General features: G+C 41.1%; 1 protein-coding gene across 6 annotated transcripts in view; it reads left to right on the forward strand.

The window, feature by feature from the left end:
• LOC144236958 (uncharacterized) overlaps positions 1-14,370 on the forward strand; it is a 37,034-nt gene extending 22,664 nt beyond the window's left edge. For 3 of the 6 annotated variants that reach the window (XR_013336709.1, XR_013336711.1, XM_077770616.1), the window contains one exon: positions 14,285-14,370. The gene's annotated coding sequence lies outside the window, so the exon portion shown is untranslated. Of the gene's footprint in view, positions 1-4,102; positions 4,156-9,516; positions 9,605-14,284 lie in introns of those variants that run through there. The other 3 variants (XR_013336710.1, XR_013336712.1, XM_077770618.1) reach the window with 2 other exon arrangements.
• Positions 14,371-14,578: the final 208 nt, after the last annotated feature.

Raw genomic sequence — 14,578 nt, forward strand, 5'->3', positions numbered from 1 at the left:
CAACGGCACTCAATCAGGGGCAATTTTGCATCCCTCCCTCTGCAACATTGGGCAATGTGTGGAGACATTTTTGGTTGTCACAGCCGAGAGAGAGGAGGCTACTGATGTCTAGTGGGTCGAGGCCAGAAATCCTGCTTCACATCCTACAATGCCCAGGACGCACTACCCACCCCCCGCCAGATCAACTCTCCTGCCCAACATGTGAGGAATGCAAAGATTGATGACCCCTTGTCTAGTTAAATACTACACTCTGGTCTTCCTCTCACATGACTTTCATTGGGGGAAATTTCTTTCCTCTTGATATATTCTCCCCGAAAGACAGATTGGGGAAGGAGGCAATAATCATTCTATAATGGTTTTCATGCATTCACGAAGAGCTATAATCGACTCAAAGCCCTTTGAGAAAGAACTGGAATGTCGTTTTCTATTAATTTCACCTATCTTTTTGTGATATATCATAAAAATGGGGAATAGTGATTTTCATCAGAAACTATATTTTAGTACTTTAATTTTTGATTTTATCATTTCATTTCTTTTATTTTTATTTTTTTTAAATGTTTATTTATTTTTGAGAGAGAGTGAGAGAGCAAGAGTGGGGGAGGGACAGAGGGAGGAGACAGAAAACCCAAAGCAGGCTCTGCACTGACAGCAGAGAGTCCGCTGCAGGGCTCGAACTCATGAATGCAAGATGATGACCTGAGCTGAAGTCCGATGCTTAAGCGACTGAGTTACCCAGGCACCCCATCATTTCATTTAAATTAGAGACTTCTTAGTTGGGGTGAAGCCTTTGTCACATTAAAGAAATTCCCATGATGACTCCAAGGTGGAATACTGAGGTCTCTCTTGGGCCATGCACTGCTACAAAGTCTCTCTTGTGGCAAGATAGTTCTCCTTTCTCCTCTTTTCTCCATTAGACTGTAAGCTGAAGGAATCCCTGCAGGGGAGATGAGGGTGGGGTGGCTGGACGATTTCTCCCTATTCCGGAGTACCCCATGCATTGGAAAATGTTTTGTGACCTTGGGCTCTGCCCACTACATCCCAGGAGTGCTCCCAATCATTATGACGTCAACAACAAAAGCACCGCCACAGTATTTGAATGCCCCTAGGTATGGTGATAGCTACTTCCCCCATTCAGAAACCACTGGTGGAAGTAGGGGAAGGGTCTTATTCATATGTGTGTCCCCAGTGGCTGGCACATACCAGGCAATCAATAACTTTTCATTGAACTGACAAATGAATGACTGTTTGTCTCGACAGTGAATACTGAAAGAAGTTCATCCATTCCTCAAATACATACTCTTGTCCATTAAGAAAAAAATTATGAACTGAGTCTGCATTATGTGTCAGGTGGGGAACTAAGTACTTAGAATGCACTGTTACAAAACAGAGATGATCTCTGTCTAAGTGGGTCTTAGAGTCGAGTGGAGAAGGCAGACAAGTGAAGAAGAAATACAGAGGAAGCAGGCACTGCCACAGGGGTTATAAAGGAGACATGTAATGTGGGATGTCAGGGAGGGGGTGGTCAGAGTGCGGCCCTGAGGATGTGGCACTGCAGCTGAGACAGAGGGGTGAGTGGAAGAGAGCTAGGTGATAGAGGAGGAGACACAAATAGCCCTCCAAGGCAGGAGAGCAATAAGAACTAAGGATCTATGACAAGAAAGATCCCAGATTTGTGGAGCTCAGGTAAAATGAAAGAAAGGGATGCTTGAGCAGTAAGGGGCCAGGGAAGTCCATCTAGGTGACAGCTGCAGAGTTCTAGGCTGTCTAGAGACAGTTCTAGAGAATAAAAGGCTCAGCGTAGGCTTGTGGGAATGTCTACATAACTAAGCCAAAGGAGTCGAGGGGGTCTCTCATCCTGCCAGGACCACAGGACATTAACCTGCAGAGCAGGGTGAAGGTTTGGTGGGTGAAGGTAGGCCCTTCAAAGCAACTGTGCAGAGGCAGGCTTCTCACTCAGGGGGCCTCTTTACCCTTCTCCTTTCTCCATCCCACCCCAACGAGGAGGCAGGAGGGCTTGTGGGGGGAGAGAAGTTCTGCTTCAATCCCACTTGAGCCAGAGGCTAGGTGGTCCTGTTCTTCCCTCTGTTCCTGCTTTCTCTCCTCTTCCCATTTGGCTGAGAGAGCAAGGAGCATGTTTCAGTCTTGGACTCAACCAGGAGAAGATGGAAGAGAGTATGCAGAAGTAATAGAATCTTGAAGGGGAAGGAACCAGTCATTATTGCCAATAGCCTGGTCAAGGCTGACCAGGAGGCTGGAGAAGTTCTACAGCTGCCTTCACGACTTTGAATGGCTCTTTGGCATCATAAAGATCCAAAAAACACTACAAACTAAATAACATCCAGCACTACGGCATCTATCCAGCTTCTATTCTTTGGCAAACTCATTCCACTTCTAGAGGGGGAAAAAGGAAGAAACAAACAAAACCTTCCCATCTTCCTCAAAAATCTCATCTGTTATTTTACTGAACCACATTCTTCTTGCTCAAGGGAAAAATACATCTTCATTGTATGAGGTACAAAAAAGGGAGCAACATGCTAGACTCCACATTGTATCCATTTTTTACTGGTTAATCCGTTGGAAGCTCTTGCCAAGTCAAATTTTAGAAGTCATCTTGTGTCAAGGTGAAAGCACTTGAAGGAGATGTTGGTTCCCAAGAAGCCCATGTATGTCAGTGGGAAAGAGGTGACCTTCATTTTGGAAGAAGAAATAGTATCAATGTTGTGACTTACCTCTCACCCCCATGACTTGTCACCTCTTATTTACACTTAATTTACATGTACATCATCAAGGATAAAATTAAAATAATAATCACTGGTCTATATAGCACCCTATTTTTGAAATAAATAAAGGCAGCCCCACATATAGCATCAGTTGATTCTCACAGTATTTTCCCAAGCTTAAAGGGGGAAAGGCATTTCTGGCCCCATTTCATGGATAAGCAAACTGAGAAAAGAGAAGCTGGGTCATTTGCTGAAGATCAGTGGGAAAAGCATTTAAAAGCATCTTAAATGATAGAGCTATGCTAAGTTTTTTCAATCCTTCTTAATTTGAGAGACAGAAGGACAGTTTCTTTTCCATTTATAAGTTATTTTCTTTGGCCTCACACCATAGTTTATAGGCTATAAAAGGCTCTGGGACTTGTGTATTTCTCCAGGAAGCGAATGTGATAAAATGCCCACCCTTTGGACCTACCCAATTTAAGTAAGAATAAAATAGCAATGAGAAGAACACGAAGTTCTGTGATGAAAAGTAATAGAATCCTTTTGATGGGAGTTAAGAGTAGTTACTTGAAGCCCAGTGGACCTTCACTTCCATACAACAAATGATAGAAGAAAAACAAAAAGATTGACTCTCTAAAGATCAATCATACTATCTATGTGCTGATAACTGTAGTAAAACAAAACAAGAGAAATCAGCCAAGATAATGGCTTGTAAAGTAGTAAAAACTTTCAAGACCAGTATACTCGGGCCATCAAACAAATAAGTTATAAAAAAAAATAGATCATTTCCTGTTATTATTAAAAACTACAGAATGATTTGGTAGGATTATTGCTAGGAATTTCGACTATTTGGCCCTGAGCAGTAAGAACAAAATAAAAGTCAAGTTTGGCATGCCAAAAAAAGAAGAAGGAGAGAAAAGAAGATGTAAAGGTATTTATTTTATCTTACTATCCTAAAATTAACTTAAACTTGACATTAGTGACATTTCGTTCTCAACTATGGATTATCAACGACAAGAGAAAGAAGCTAAAAGCTGTGTGTTACAGGCTAAAGGCCTATGGGTATTTCACAGAGTTGAGAAAACAGTTGTATATTCTTCAGATCAAGAGTTCAGAGAGCTCTAGGCAGTATTTGAGAGGAATGAAGAAAAGAACTTCATGATTTGGTCCTGAATCAATAACAGAGGAAGAAAACAGGAGTTTCACTTCTGAAGGAATTGGCACCAAAGAAATTTAAGGCAGATCTCTTCACTCTAAAAAGATTCCATTAGCATCTCAGTCTGGTGGGTTTGCAGATAATTTTGGTTTATTCTTTGTATATTTATATGTTTCAGCAGATAGTGCCGGCTGTCTGTTCATCCACCATTTATCCCCCTTTTCAGAGACTTCATTTTCCATACCCCTGGAATGAATGGTGATTGATCTAAGGGAAGGCAGGACGCCCCATCTGTCAATAAGATATAAAGTGACGCTTTCTAAAGAGTTCTGGAAAAGACTTCCCTCTGAAAAAAAGGAACAATACAAGAGTTTTGTCAGCGTATTCCTTGATTCCTGCTTGGGATATTGTTGTATGAAGACACAATGCTTTGGGCCACAGAAGCTATCTTGTGACCAAGAGGACATGTGTTGACAGCAAAGATTAAAAAAAAAGTATAGTAAAAGCCTGGGTTCTTGATGACTTTGTTTAGATTCAAATCAAGCTGGGAACAGACCACATTCGGAAGATTTGCAATGAGATGTAAACAATAAAGGGCCTTACATAGTTTAAGCTGCTTTCAGTTGGATGTTTTGTTAACTTCAACAGATCACATTTCAAAACCTACCACAAAGCTAGAGTAATCAGACAGAGTGGCACTGGCATAAGGACAGATACATAGATGAATGAAATAGAATCAAGAGCGCAAAAATCAATCCTCTCATTTATGGTCAATTGATTTTTGTGAGCCAACACCACTCAATGGGAAAGTATAGTCTTTTGAACAAATGGTGTTAGGACAGCTGGATACTAACGTGCAAAACAATGAATTTGAATTCTTAACTCATATCATATACAAAAATTAACTCAATATAGACCAAAGAACTAAAAGTAAGAGTGAAATCTGCAAACCTCTTAGAAGAAAACATAATTGTTTATCTTTATGACATTGAATTAAACAGTGGTTTCTTAGATATGCTATGAAAGGCGTAAGTAATAAAAAAGAACATTAAATAATTGGACTTTATCAAAATTGAAAATTTTTGTATATAAAAGAATACCATAAATAAAGTGTAAAAAAAAGCCAGCCACTGACTGGAAGAAAATATTTGCAAATCTTTTATCTGATAAGGAATCTATATCCAGAATATATAACGAGCTATAACTCAATCAGAAAGACAAATAACCCAATTAAAAATAGTAAAAGGGTATGCATAAACATTTCCTTAAAGCAGATATATGAGGGACACCTGAGTGGCTCAGTTGGATAATAATCTGACTCTTGATCTCAGCTCAGGTCTTGACCTCAGGGTTGTGAGTTCAAGCCCCGGACTGGGCCCCATGCTGGGCATGAAGCCTGTTTAATATATATATATAAAATCCCTACTAAGCACATAAAAAGATGCTCAATGTCCTTAATCCTTAGGGAATGCAAATCAAACCCACATTGGTATACCACTTCACATCCACTAGAATGGATACAATAAAAAAGAAGAACAATAACAAGTGTCAGGAAGGATACGGAGAAACTGTAACTTCACACATGGCTGGTATGAATGTAAAATAGTGTAGCCACTGTGCAAAAGATCAACGATCTATCCAAAGGTTAAAGAGAGAATTACCATATGACCCAGCATTTCACTACTTTAGAGCATTTCACTACTCTAAAGAAGTGAAAATATGTGTTTAAGAAAAACAACTTTGGGGCACCTGGGTGGCTCAGTCAGTTAAACATCCAACTCTTGGTTTCAGTTCAGGTCATGATCTCATAGTTCGTGAGTTCAAGTCTTGCGTCGGGCTCTGCCCTGACAGTGTGGACCCTGCTTGAGATTCTTTCTCTCCTCTCTTTCTGTCCCTCCTCTGTGCTCTCTCTCTCTCTCTCTCTCAAAACTAAATAGTTAAAACAACCCAACTTGTACACAGATGTTCATAGCAACGCTGCTCATAATAACCGAACGGTGGAAGCAACCCGTATGTCTATCAGCTGATGAATAGAATAAGAAAAAGCATGGTATACCTACCTAATGTAATGTTATTTAGCAATAAAAAAAATGAGGTATATTCCCAAAAGAACTGAAAATATATGTTCCCCCCAAAATTTGTACTCAAATGTTTAGAGTAGCATTACTGATGTAAGAGTTGAGTGGAAGCAACTCAAATGTCACTTAATAAGTGGACACACATGTGGACAGCTCTATAGTGGAATATTATTTAGCCACAAAAAGGAGTGAGGTAATGACACATGCTACAACATAGACGAATCTTGAAAACATTATGCTAGGTAAAAGAAAGCAGACCAAAAAGCCACATATCCATAGAGACAGAAAATAGGTTAGTGGTTTCCAGGGTTTTGGGAGGATGGAATGGGAAGTGACTGCCCATGGGTATGGAGTTTCTTTTTGTAGAAATGAAAACGATCTGGAATTGGATTATGGTGACAGTTGTGCAATCTTGGGACTACACAAAGAACCACTAAAATGTGTACTTCAAAAGGGTGAATTTGGCGGCATCTAGGTGGCTCAGTTGGTTAAGCATACGACTCTTGATTTCGGCTCAGGTCATAATCTCACAGTCAGGCTGAGCGTGGGGCCTGCTTGGGATTTGCTCTCTCCTTCTCTCTCTCTGCCTCTACCCTTGCTTGTGCTCCCTCTCTCAAAATAAATAAATAAATATTTTAAAAGGGTGATTTAAAAAAAATGTTAATGTTTTATTTATTTTTGAGAAAGAGAGAGAGAGAGCATGAGCAGGGGAGGGTCAGAGAGAGAGGGAGACACAGAGTCCAAAGACAGGCTCCAGACTCTGAGCTAGCTGTCAGCACAGAGCCTGACGCCGGGCTCGAACCCACAAACTGCGAGATCATGACCTGAGCCGAAGTCGGACGCTTAACCGACTGAGCCACCCAGGCACCCCATTCAAAGGGTGATTTTTGTGATATGTGAATAAATAAACTATGTAAATTAAGAACAAACAATCAAGCTATCATAAAAAAATAAGTAATGATGAAAAAGAAGGAAATACCGATCCCTGCTACAAACTGGATGAATCTTGAAAAAACTATGCCAAGTGAAAGGAGACAGAGAAGATCGCCTATTATATGATTCCACTGACATAAAAATGTCTGGATTAGGCAAGTCTATACAGATAGAAGGTAGATTAGCGGTTGCCTAGGACTGAGGGTGTCTGGAGGGAGGGTAGGGGAAATGAGGGGATGACAAGGTTTCTTTTTAAGACAATGAAATGTCCTAAAGTTAGATTATAGGGATGGTCACACAACTCCAAATACACTAAAAGCTGTTGAGTTGTGAGGCACGTGGGTGGCTCGTTGGTTAAGCGTCTGACTTTGGCTTAGGTCATGATCTCACGGTTCGTGGGTTCGAGCCCTGAATTGGGCTCTGTACTGACAGCTCAGAGCCTTGAAGCCTGCTTCAGATTCTGTGTCTTCCTGTGTCTCTGAACCTCCCCTGCTCATGCTTTCTCCATCTCTCTCTCAGAAATAATTAAAACTGAGGCACCTGGGTGGCTTAGTCGGTTAAGTGTCCGACTTTCACTTCGGTCATGATCTCGCGGCTCGTGGGTTCGAGCCNTTAATATGAACTAAATCTCAATAAAACTGTTACCAATAAACAAATAAATAAAATAGAACACATCTTAGCCATTTACCTGTATTTCCTAAACATTCTACAAAGAGCATGCAGGGGCGCCTGGGTGGCTTAGTCGGTTAAGAGTCCGACTTCGGCTCAGGTCATGATCTCACGGTGCGTGGGTTCGAGCCCCGCATCGGGCTCTGTGCTGACTGCCAGTTCAGAGCCTGGAACCTACTTCAGGTTCTGTGTCTCCCTTTCTCTCTGACTATCCCCTGCTCACACTGTCTCTCTCTCCCAGAAATAAATAAAACATTNAAAAAAAAAAAAAAACAAGAGCATGCAATAGGTATATCTTCAGGAAAAGGTGTTCAAATTTCTCCATAAAAAATGTCTATTAGACAAAACATAGTAAAAATAAAAGCAGGAAATCAGTACTGCACATGAACTCCACTGTGAAACCAAGTAAATGTAGACAGGAAACAACTAAAGGAAAATACATCAAATTATTGACCGTGGTTTTTAGTTGGGTTCACTGGATGACTTTTATTNCAGCAGGTGAGGGGCAGAGAGAGAGGGAGACACAAAATCGAAGGCAGGCTCCAGGCTCTGAGCTGTCAGCACAGAGTTCGGCGCGGGGCTCAAACCCATGAACTATGAGATCATGACCTGAGCCAAAGTCAGATGCTTAACCAACTGAGCCACCCAGGCACCCCTGATCTCTAATTTTAAAATGCACGTGAGGGGAGCCTGGGCGGCTCAGTCGGTTAAGCGTCCGACTTTGGCTTAGATCATGGCTCAGATCAAACTCACGGTTCGTGGGTTTGAGCCCCGCGTCGGGCTCTGTGCTGACAGCTCAGAGCCTGGAGCCTGTTTCTGATTCTGTGTCTCCCTCTCTCTCTCTCCCTAATAAATAAAAACATTAAAAAATTAAAAATAAATAAATAAAATGCACATGAAATCATGCAAAAGGCTATGCAGTGAATGAAATGTAAGTCTCTCTCCCATCCTGGTTCCCCAGCTCCTCATTTTCAGGACTGCCATGTAAGACTGTTCAAGTTGTTTACTGCATGATGGCATGTGGCTAAGGCAGCGAATAGAGGTTATAATCTAGCCGGGGCTCTACTGGATAAGCCACAACCCCTGGCTCTGAAGAAACAATCCTTTTCATCTAAACCACATGAAGATGCTATGGAAGGAAATGAGAGCCCTTCCCTTGTCCCCTTCATAAAGGCTGTCACTATGCCCAGTTTTCCGCGTGCCCCTCCAGACATTGTCTGTGTTATCCAAACATACACATCATGCTGTATGCGTGCAATAGTTATTTAAAAAGAATAAAGAGTTTTCTGGAAAAGCAATACAATATCATCAGAATTCAAGTACTTCTCGAGAAGTCATTCATGGTAAAATTGGATTAAAAGGAAGAGAATAAAAATCCTGTTTGTAACAAACAAGTCTTAAGGGAAGAATCCCAAGTGCAAGGATTGCTGGACTGTCTTCTACAACTTACCAGTCTCCAATTCATATATAGTGTTTATATTGTTTAAGCAGTGAATGAAATTGATTGAAATGAAATCGCCAAGTGGGTTGATGCTTGGTACTTTATTCACCATGCTCCACACAGCTTAGAAGAGTGTGGTGTGTGTGCATTCCAGCTCCCACTGTGGGGAGGGTGACGATTTTCATCTGCTGAGACACCTGGGAATGAGAGTCCCCATAAGAAGCCTGCCACTCCCGTGTCATTCACACCAGTGTCCTTGAAAACTAGGAGAATTGCTCAAACAGAAACCTAGGACCCTCTGTTCATCTATACCCTAACATCCCTGTGGTCATTCAATTGGAGCCAAAGTTTCTGCTTATTTAGAGAAAAGGATGGTTAAATCAGGAAATCATTCAAATGACGAGATCTGATTGCAAGGATTATTCTGTTACTCTGAATAACCCTTTAGGGTTTTTGTCTGGGTTTCTGTTCCATGTTTTGCCTCATTACAGAAGGCAATACTGGTTGTTTCCTCTGCAGTTCCTTCAGCTCTAAATACTCTTCTCCATCCCAGTGCAATCCTGTTTATCTTTCTGGCCTCAGCTTGAATATTGATCCCTCAAACCAGGTGAGCACCCCATCACAGCAGCTGGATCTCACCCCCAGACCATATGCTCCATGAGTGCCTGCCTTGTCACCATAGCAATGCCAATGCTTAGTGCCTGGCTCATAGTAGATATTTAATAAACTGGACAATTGAGTCGACAGAAATGCAAAAGCTATCCGTGATCTTTGGAGAGCCTCACTTCTTTAAACAAATGGAATGCCATTTATTTTTTTAATGTTTATTTTTGAGAGAGAGAGAGCACAAAAGCAGCAGGGAAGGGGCAGAGAGGGGGGGGAGGGAGAGAGAGAGAATCTCAAGCAGGCTCCACGCTCAGTGCAGAACTTGCTGCAAGGCTTGATTCCATGGCCCTGGAATCATGGCCTGAGTCAAAATCAAGAGTCAGACCCTTAACTGACTGAGCCACCCAGGTGCCCCAAACGGAGTGCCATTTAAAAGAAAGCTTACAATTAACAGAAAGCCAAGAATAATAAGGCTTGGAACCTACTCCTTTGGAGTAGAAGTGTTTTCCAAGGAAGAAGTAGGCAGAAACATGAGCCCGGTACTGGAATAGGGTAATTCTCAGATGAAAAGCAACAACACTGGGATAAAACAGTTGGGACCTAGAAAGGTTATCAGGTGGCTTCAATATGAGATATTGCTACTACAGGCAGAGGACATGGTGTGCTAAGAAGGTGACATGATGAACCATCTCAATTTTAATCTGACCTGACTCAAATAGGTCTTGGCATTAGCAGCAGGATTATCCAAGACATATTTGTCCTCCTAAGTGGCTTATTCCCTAAAGCCCCTTTCAAGAGTGCTTTGGGACGTTCTGAAACTAGTTCCGTTTCTATTACTTCAAGTTATGCTCGGAGCAGGATAAGACTTGAACTCATTTGCCTTGTGGATTTGTTCTCTGTTTCTATTTCTACAATGGAATACTTAAGCCTGTTAACTGATTAACTACAAGAGTGCTGAGAATGTCAATAGTTCCTGGCATTCTTTTCGAATGGCATTTCCATACATGCCACTATATAGTTTCAAAGATGAGAAAGAATTGAAAGGAGTAATTTCAGATATGTGGTATAGAAATAAATACAGTGCAAACATTATATTTACGTGATAAAGCACAGATACCATAAATATTGGATTATGTTCGAGTTGGAGAAGAATCTTCAAAGGCCCACAGTCATTGAAATATGGTTGTGTGGAAAGGAGAGCATTCCAGATTAATTTCATTCCCTCCCACAGCAGTGAAAATGTAGTCAGACTGGCCCTCTTCAACGATTCCATTCAAGTAAACTACATGGCAAAGGGGACAAAATGTGTACCTTCCGAGGCCAGGGGTAGGTCCCAAAGCAATTTTAGCAATGGGAAATTGAGTTCACTGATTTTATCTCATAGTTTATTGTGGATTTCGTAATTTTCTTCATAATAAATCTTTGAATTTTCTTCTAAAAATACACTTAGTAAAACTGATGGTACAAAAAGATGCAACATGTTTATTCTGGGTATCCCATAATCTCTTAGGGCACCTCTTAATACCCTGATGAGGAGAATGCCTTACCCTAGTGTAAGAAGCACAGAGTTAGACATTAGGGATATGATCCTTGTATTTCATACAAACTTCAGAAAATCTTTTAGCTTAGTTAAAAAAAAGTTTTTCCATCAACAAATGATTAAATATGGTAATCTATGTATAGACAATCCTTCTGGAACCTCAGAGATTCCTAGGACGGCACATACCACACTATAGTTAATTTCTCATTTCGTATGCCCATTCAACTGCTATGGTCATAAGGCAATTACCCAACATCCATTCTACCCAACATAAATAGCTTAAGCTAATTCTGGTAATCCCCTTCTCCTTCTCACCTGATTGGTTTAGGAAAGAGCATGTGATAGAGTCCTGTCCATTAAGATGCAGTTTAATGGAGGAAGTTTCCTGGGGGAGTTTTAGGAAACTTTTCCTAGAATTGGCAGAGCTACTTTACCACCAGCTTGATGATGAGGCCAGACGGAGACTCCATTTAAGCAAGACAAACACCAACAAGGGAAACTGGAGTCTTCAAGCATTGTATGGGATGCCCACTTCTGTGAGATAATACTGTTTCCTTGTTAATTCAGTCAAGTAACATGTGACTTCTCTTTTACTCTAGGAAGTCTTTAACAATATACTTTACATTAGACTGGAACTTTGTCGAGGGCAAGATGTATGACTTGTTATTTTTGTATCCCAGAGTCTAACAGCATCCTGCAGAAAATAAGGGCCTAATTCATATATGCAGGATGAAAATGAACCAATTATCAAACTTAGGATGTACAAAGTGAATTTCCCAGCCGACTCTAGGCCTCCGAGACATCTAAGATCCAAATGAGCAACCCAGATTACAGACATTATGACATGAAGGGAGGTGGGGCTCTTCGCATCAGGGAATATAGTACTACAATTGACCTCAATATATCATTAATAATATATATGAAAAACAGTAATCAAAAGGGACAAGGAACCCTGACATGTAAGCATGGAAATAGCTGGCTAAAGAAGGGGGAAAGAAGATCCAGAGTGATTATTTGGTTTAAAGAAAGCACAACTTTGGAATGTCCAGATTACAGTACTATTTATTCAAGTACAGAAGGCGGGAGAGGAAGAGTGCTCATGTACTTGTACAAACATCCAGGAGGACATGTCACTAGCAGCTGGATGCGTAGATAATACTGGTGACACACAAAGGTTAGGTAAGATCCCTGCTACTTCATTAGTACGAACTGCCTGGATCTCAGAGACACTTTGAGGGTTAGCATGGATTTATGGGGCTCAAATGGGCACACAGTACTCCTTGGAAAAGGAAGAGCTACTTCTTTCTGATATTCCTCAGAAAAGAAGCAACATGTCAGGCATTGATTTAGAGAGTTGCATACACATCAACCCATTCTAATGTCCTCAAAAACTCTGAAGTATTCTCACCATCCCCCTTTCAAACCTGACGGTTTCTTCTATTAACCAAGAAACTCATTGAATGGTGAATACAACAAGGAATGTCATGTAGTGTAGCCTTCTTCAAGAGACTCTTTTCTAGGAAAGGGAAGCCTTCAGTGATGGGGAAAGAAAAAAGGAGGGAACCCTTCCTCATCAGGTAACTGGAGAAGCAGAACTCATTCCTGCCATTACTGCTTACCCCTGAGACTATGAAATATCAGGTGCTATTCAAATACAGTCACAGGATTCTTCACAAGGAGAAAAAACAGGCTGGACAGGTTTTGAAGTGTGGAAACTTTCAGTATGCATTGAATGCAATCAGCCTGAAAATAAAAGAGGCTTAAGGACATGGTAGGATTTTACAAGTTCAAGGTACTCTAGTTGTGAAATATAGTATAGTGTTCTCTCTCTCACTATTCCACATGTGTGTGCATGTATGCATACAAATGTGCACGCACACACACGCACACACATTGGTCTCTCTTTGCACATTTTAATTCTACTTAAAATCAGAGATCAGTATTTTACTAAGGATATTTTCTCCTGGGTTCTCTTAAAGGAAAGTCAAAAAGAAAATTCGTGAAAATGTATTTTGTCTACCTGAGATTTCTGTTCAATAATAGAATACTGAAAAACTAAGAATTTACAGGCTTTCTAATCTAATCAGGTTCATCATCTCATTTTCTTTAATACTAAGGATGAAAAACTGTGACTCTACATTTAAACTTGTTTATTAGAGTTAGAAATATCAGATATAATTTGAGTTACACTGTATTGATTTCTTGGGGTGCCTGCCTGGGTGGCTCAGTCAGTTAACCATTTGACTTTGGCTCAGATCATGATTTCATGGTACATGAGTTCGAGGCCTGTGTTGGTCTCTGGAGCCTGGAGCCTGCTTTGGATTCTGTGTCTCCCTCTCTCTCTGCCTCTCCCTGACTCATTCTCTCACTCTCTCTCTCTCTCACAAATAAATAACAAACAAAAAATTTTAAAAACCAATGTACTGATTTCTTGTTATAGGCACCCATTAAGCCTTTAATTCTCACCATGATTTATGAAATAGGTTTTATTAATACTTCAGTTTTACAGAAAGTAAAATTGAGGCATAGAGCAGTGAAGAAAGTGAGAGGTTGGATGCAGAGACTGGAGACAGACATGGGGGTACCCAGAGGCCAAGAGTCAAGGTAGACCAGTGAATTTAGCACTTGGTACTGGGTGGAGTTGGGCACAACCAAAGTGGGTAAAGATAGATAAGAAGTCAAGTTCATGTGTGAAGTTGGGAATGAGGACAACAAGAAAGGAGGACAAGGCATGGAGAAAGTTGAGTTGTTTGGTTCAGAACCCAAATTCCATAGGAATGGATAAATGCTGCAAGAGGCCTTGTTATATCCATGTGCGCCCACCCCAAGGGTAGGAACCAGTGCTATCCCAGTGATGGCACATTAACAGGCACCCAAAGAAAGTTTGTTGAAGCAGGCAGGAATGAAAGGGGTTAGAAATGTGATTCAGCAGCTTCGGAGGGAAATGTGGGATGCCAGCTACACAGAACCTGTAATATCTTTATTTGCCAAAGCTTTTTGCCTCTGAATGATAGAAACATAATTTTAACTAAGTTAAGCAAAACAGGAACTGTATTTTCTGGGTGTCTGGGGTACCCTAATGTCAACTTATCTCCAGTTGCTGAATCTAACCTGTCTCACTCTCTTAACTTCTGCAAACAGGACTGGCAGGGTCGAATGGGCCTTGAGGACGCCAAGAACTTTTTCTTTCTTCTTGCCTTTGACACCACCTCCTTTGTGTGGTCCATTCATTCTCCAAGGTGTCCTACCTCAACAGGGAATAAAAAACTACAATGAAGCCCCAGAAGTGTGTCCTTCCAACCTACTAATGAGCCAGCTCTTCCCTGCCTGCTCCAGTAGGTCAAATCATGTGACACCATGTTGATTAACATAACCATTGTGACNGTCCAGGAGGGCGGGATGGCATGACTGGCAGCCCCCTACAGAACAGTTTGT

Source organism: Crocuta crocuta, unplaced genomic scaffold, assembly GCF_008692635.1.
Source record: "Crocuta crocuta isolate KB4526 unplaced genomic scaffold, BGI_CrCroc_1.0 scaffold126, whole genome shotgun sequence".
In the NCBI taxonomy this organism is placed as follows: Eukaryota; Metazoa; Chordata; class Mammalia; order Carnivora; family Hyaenidae; genus Crocuta; species Crocuta crocuta.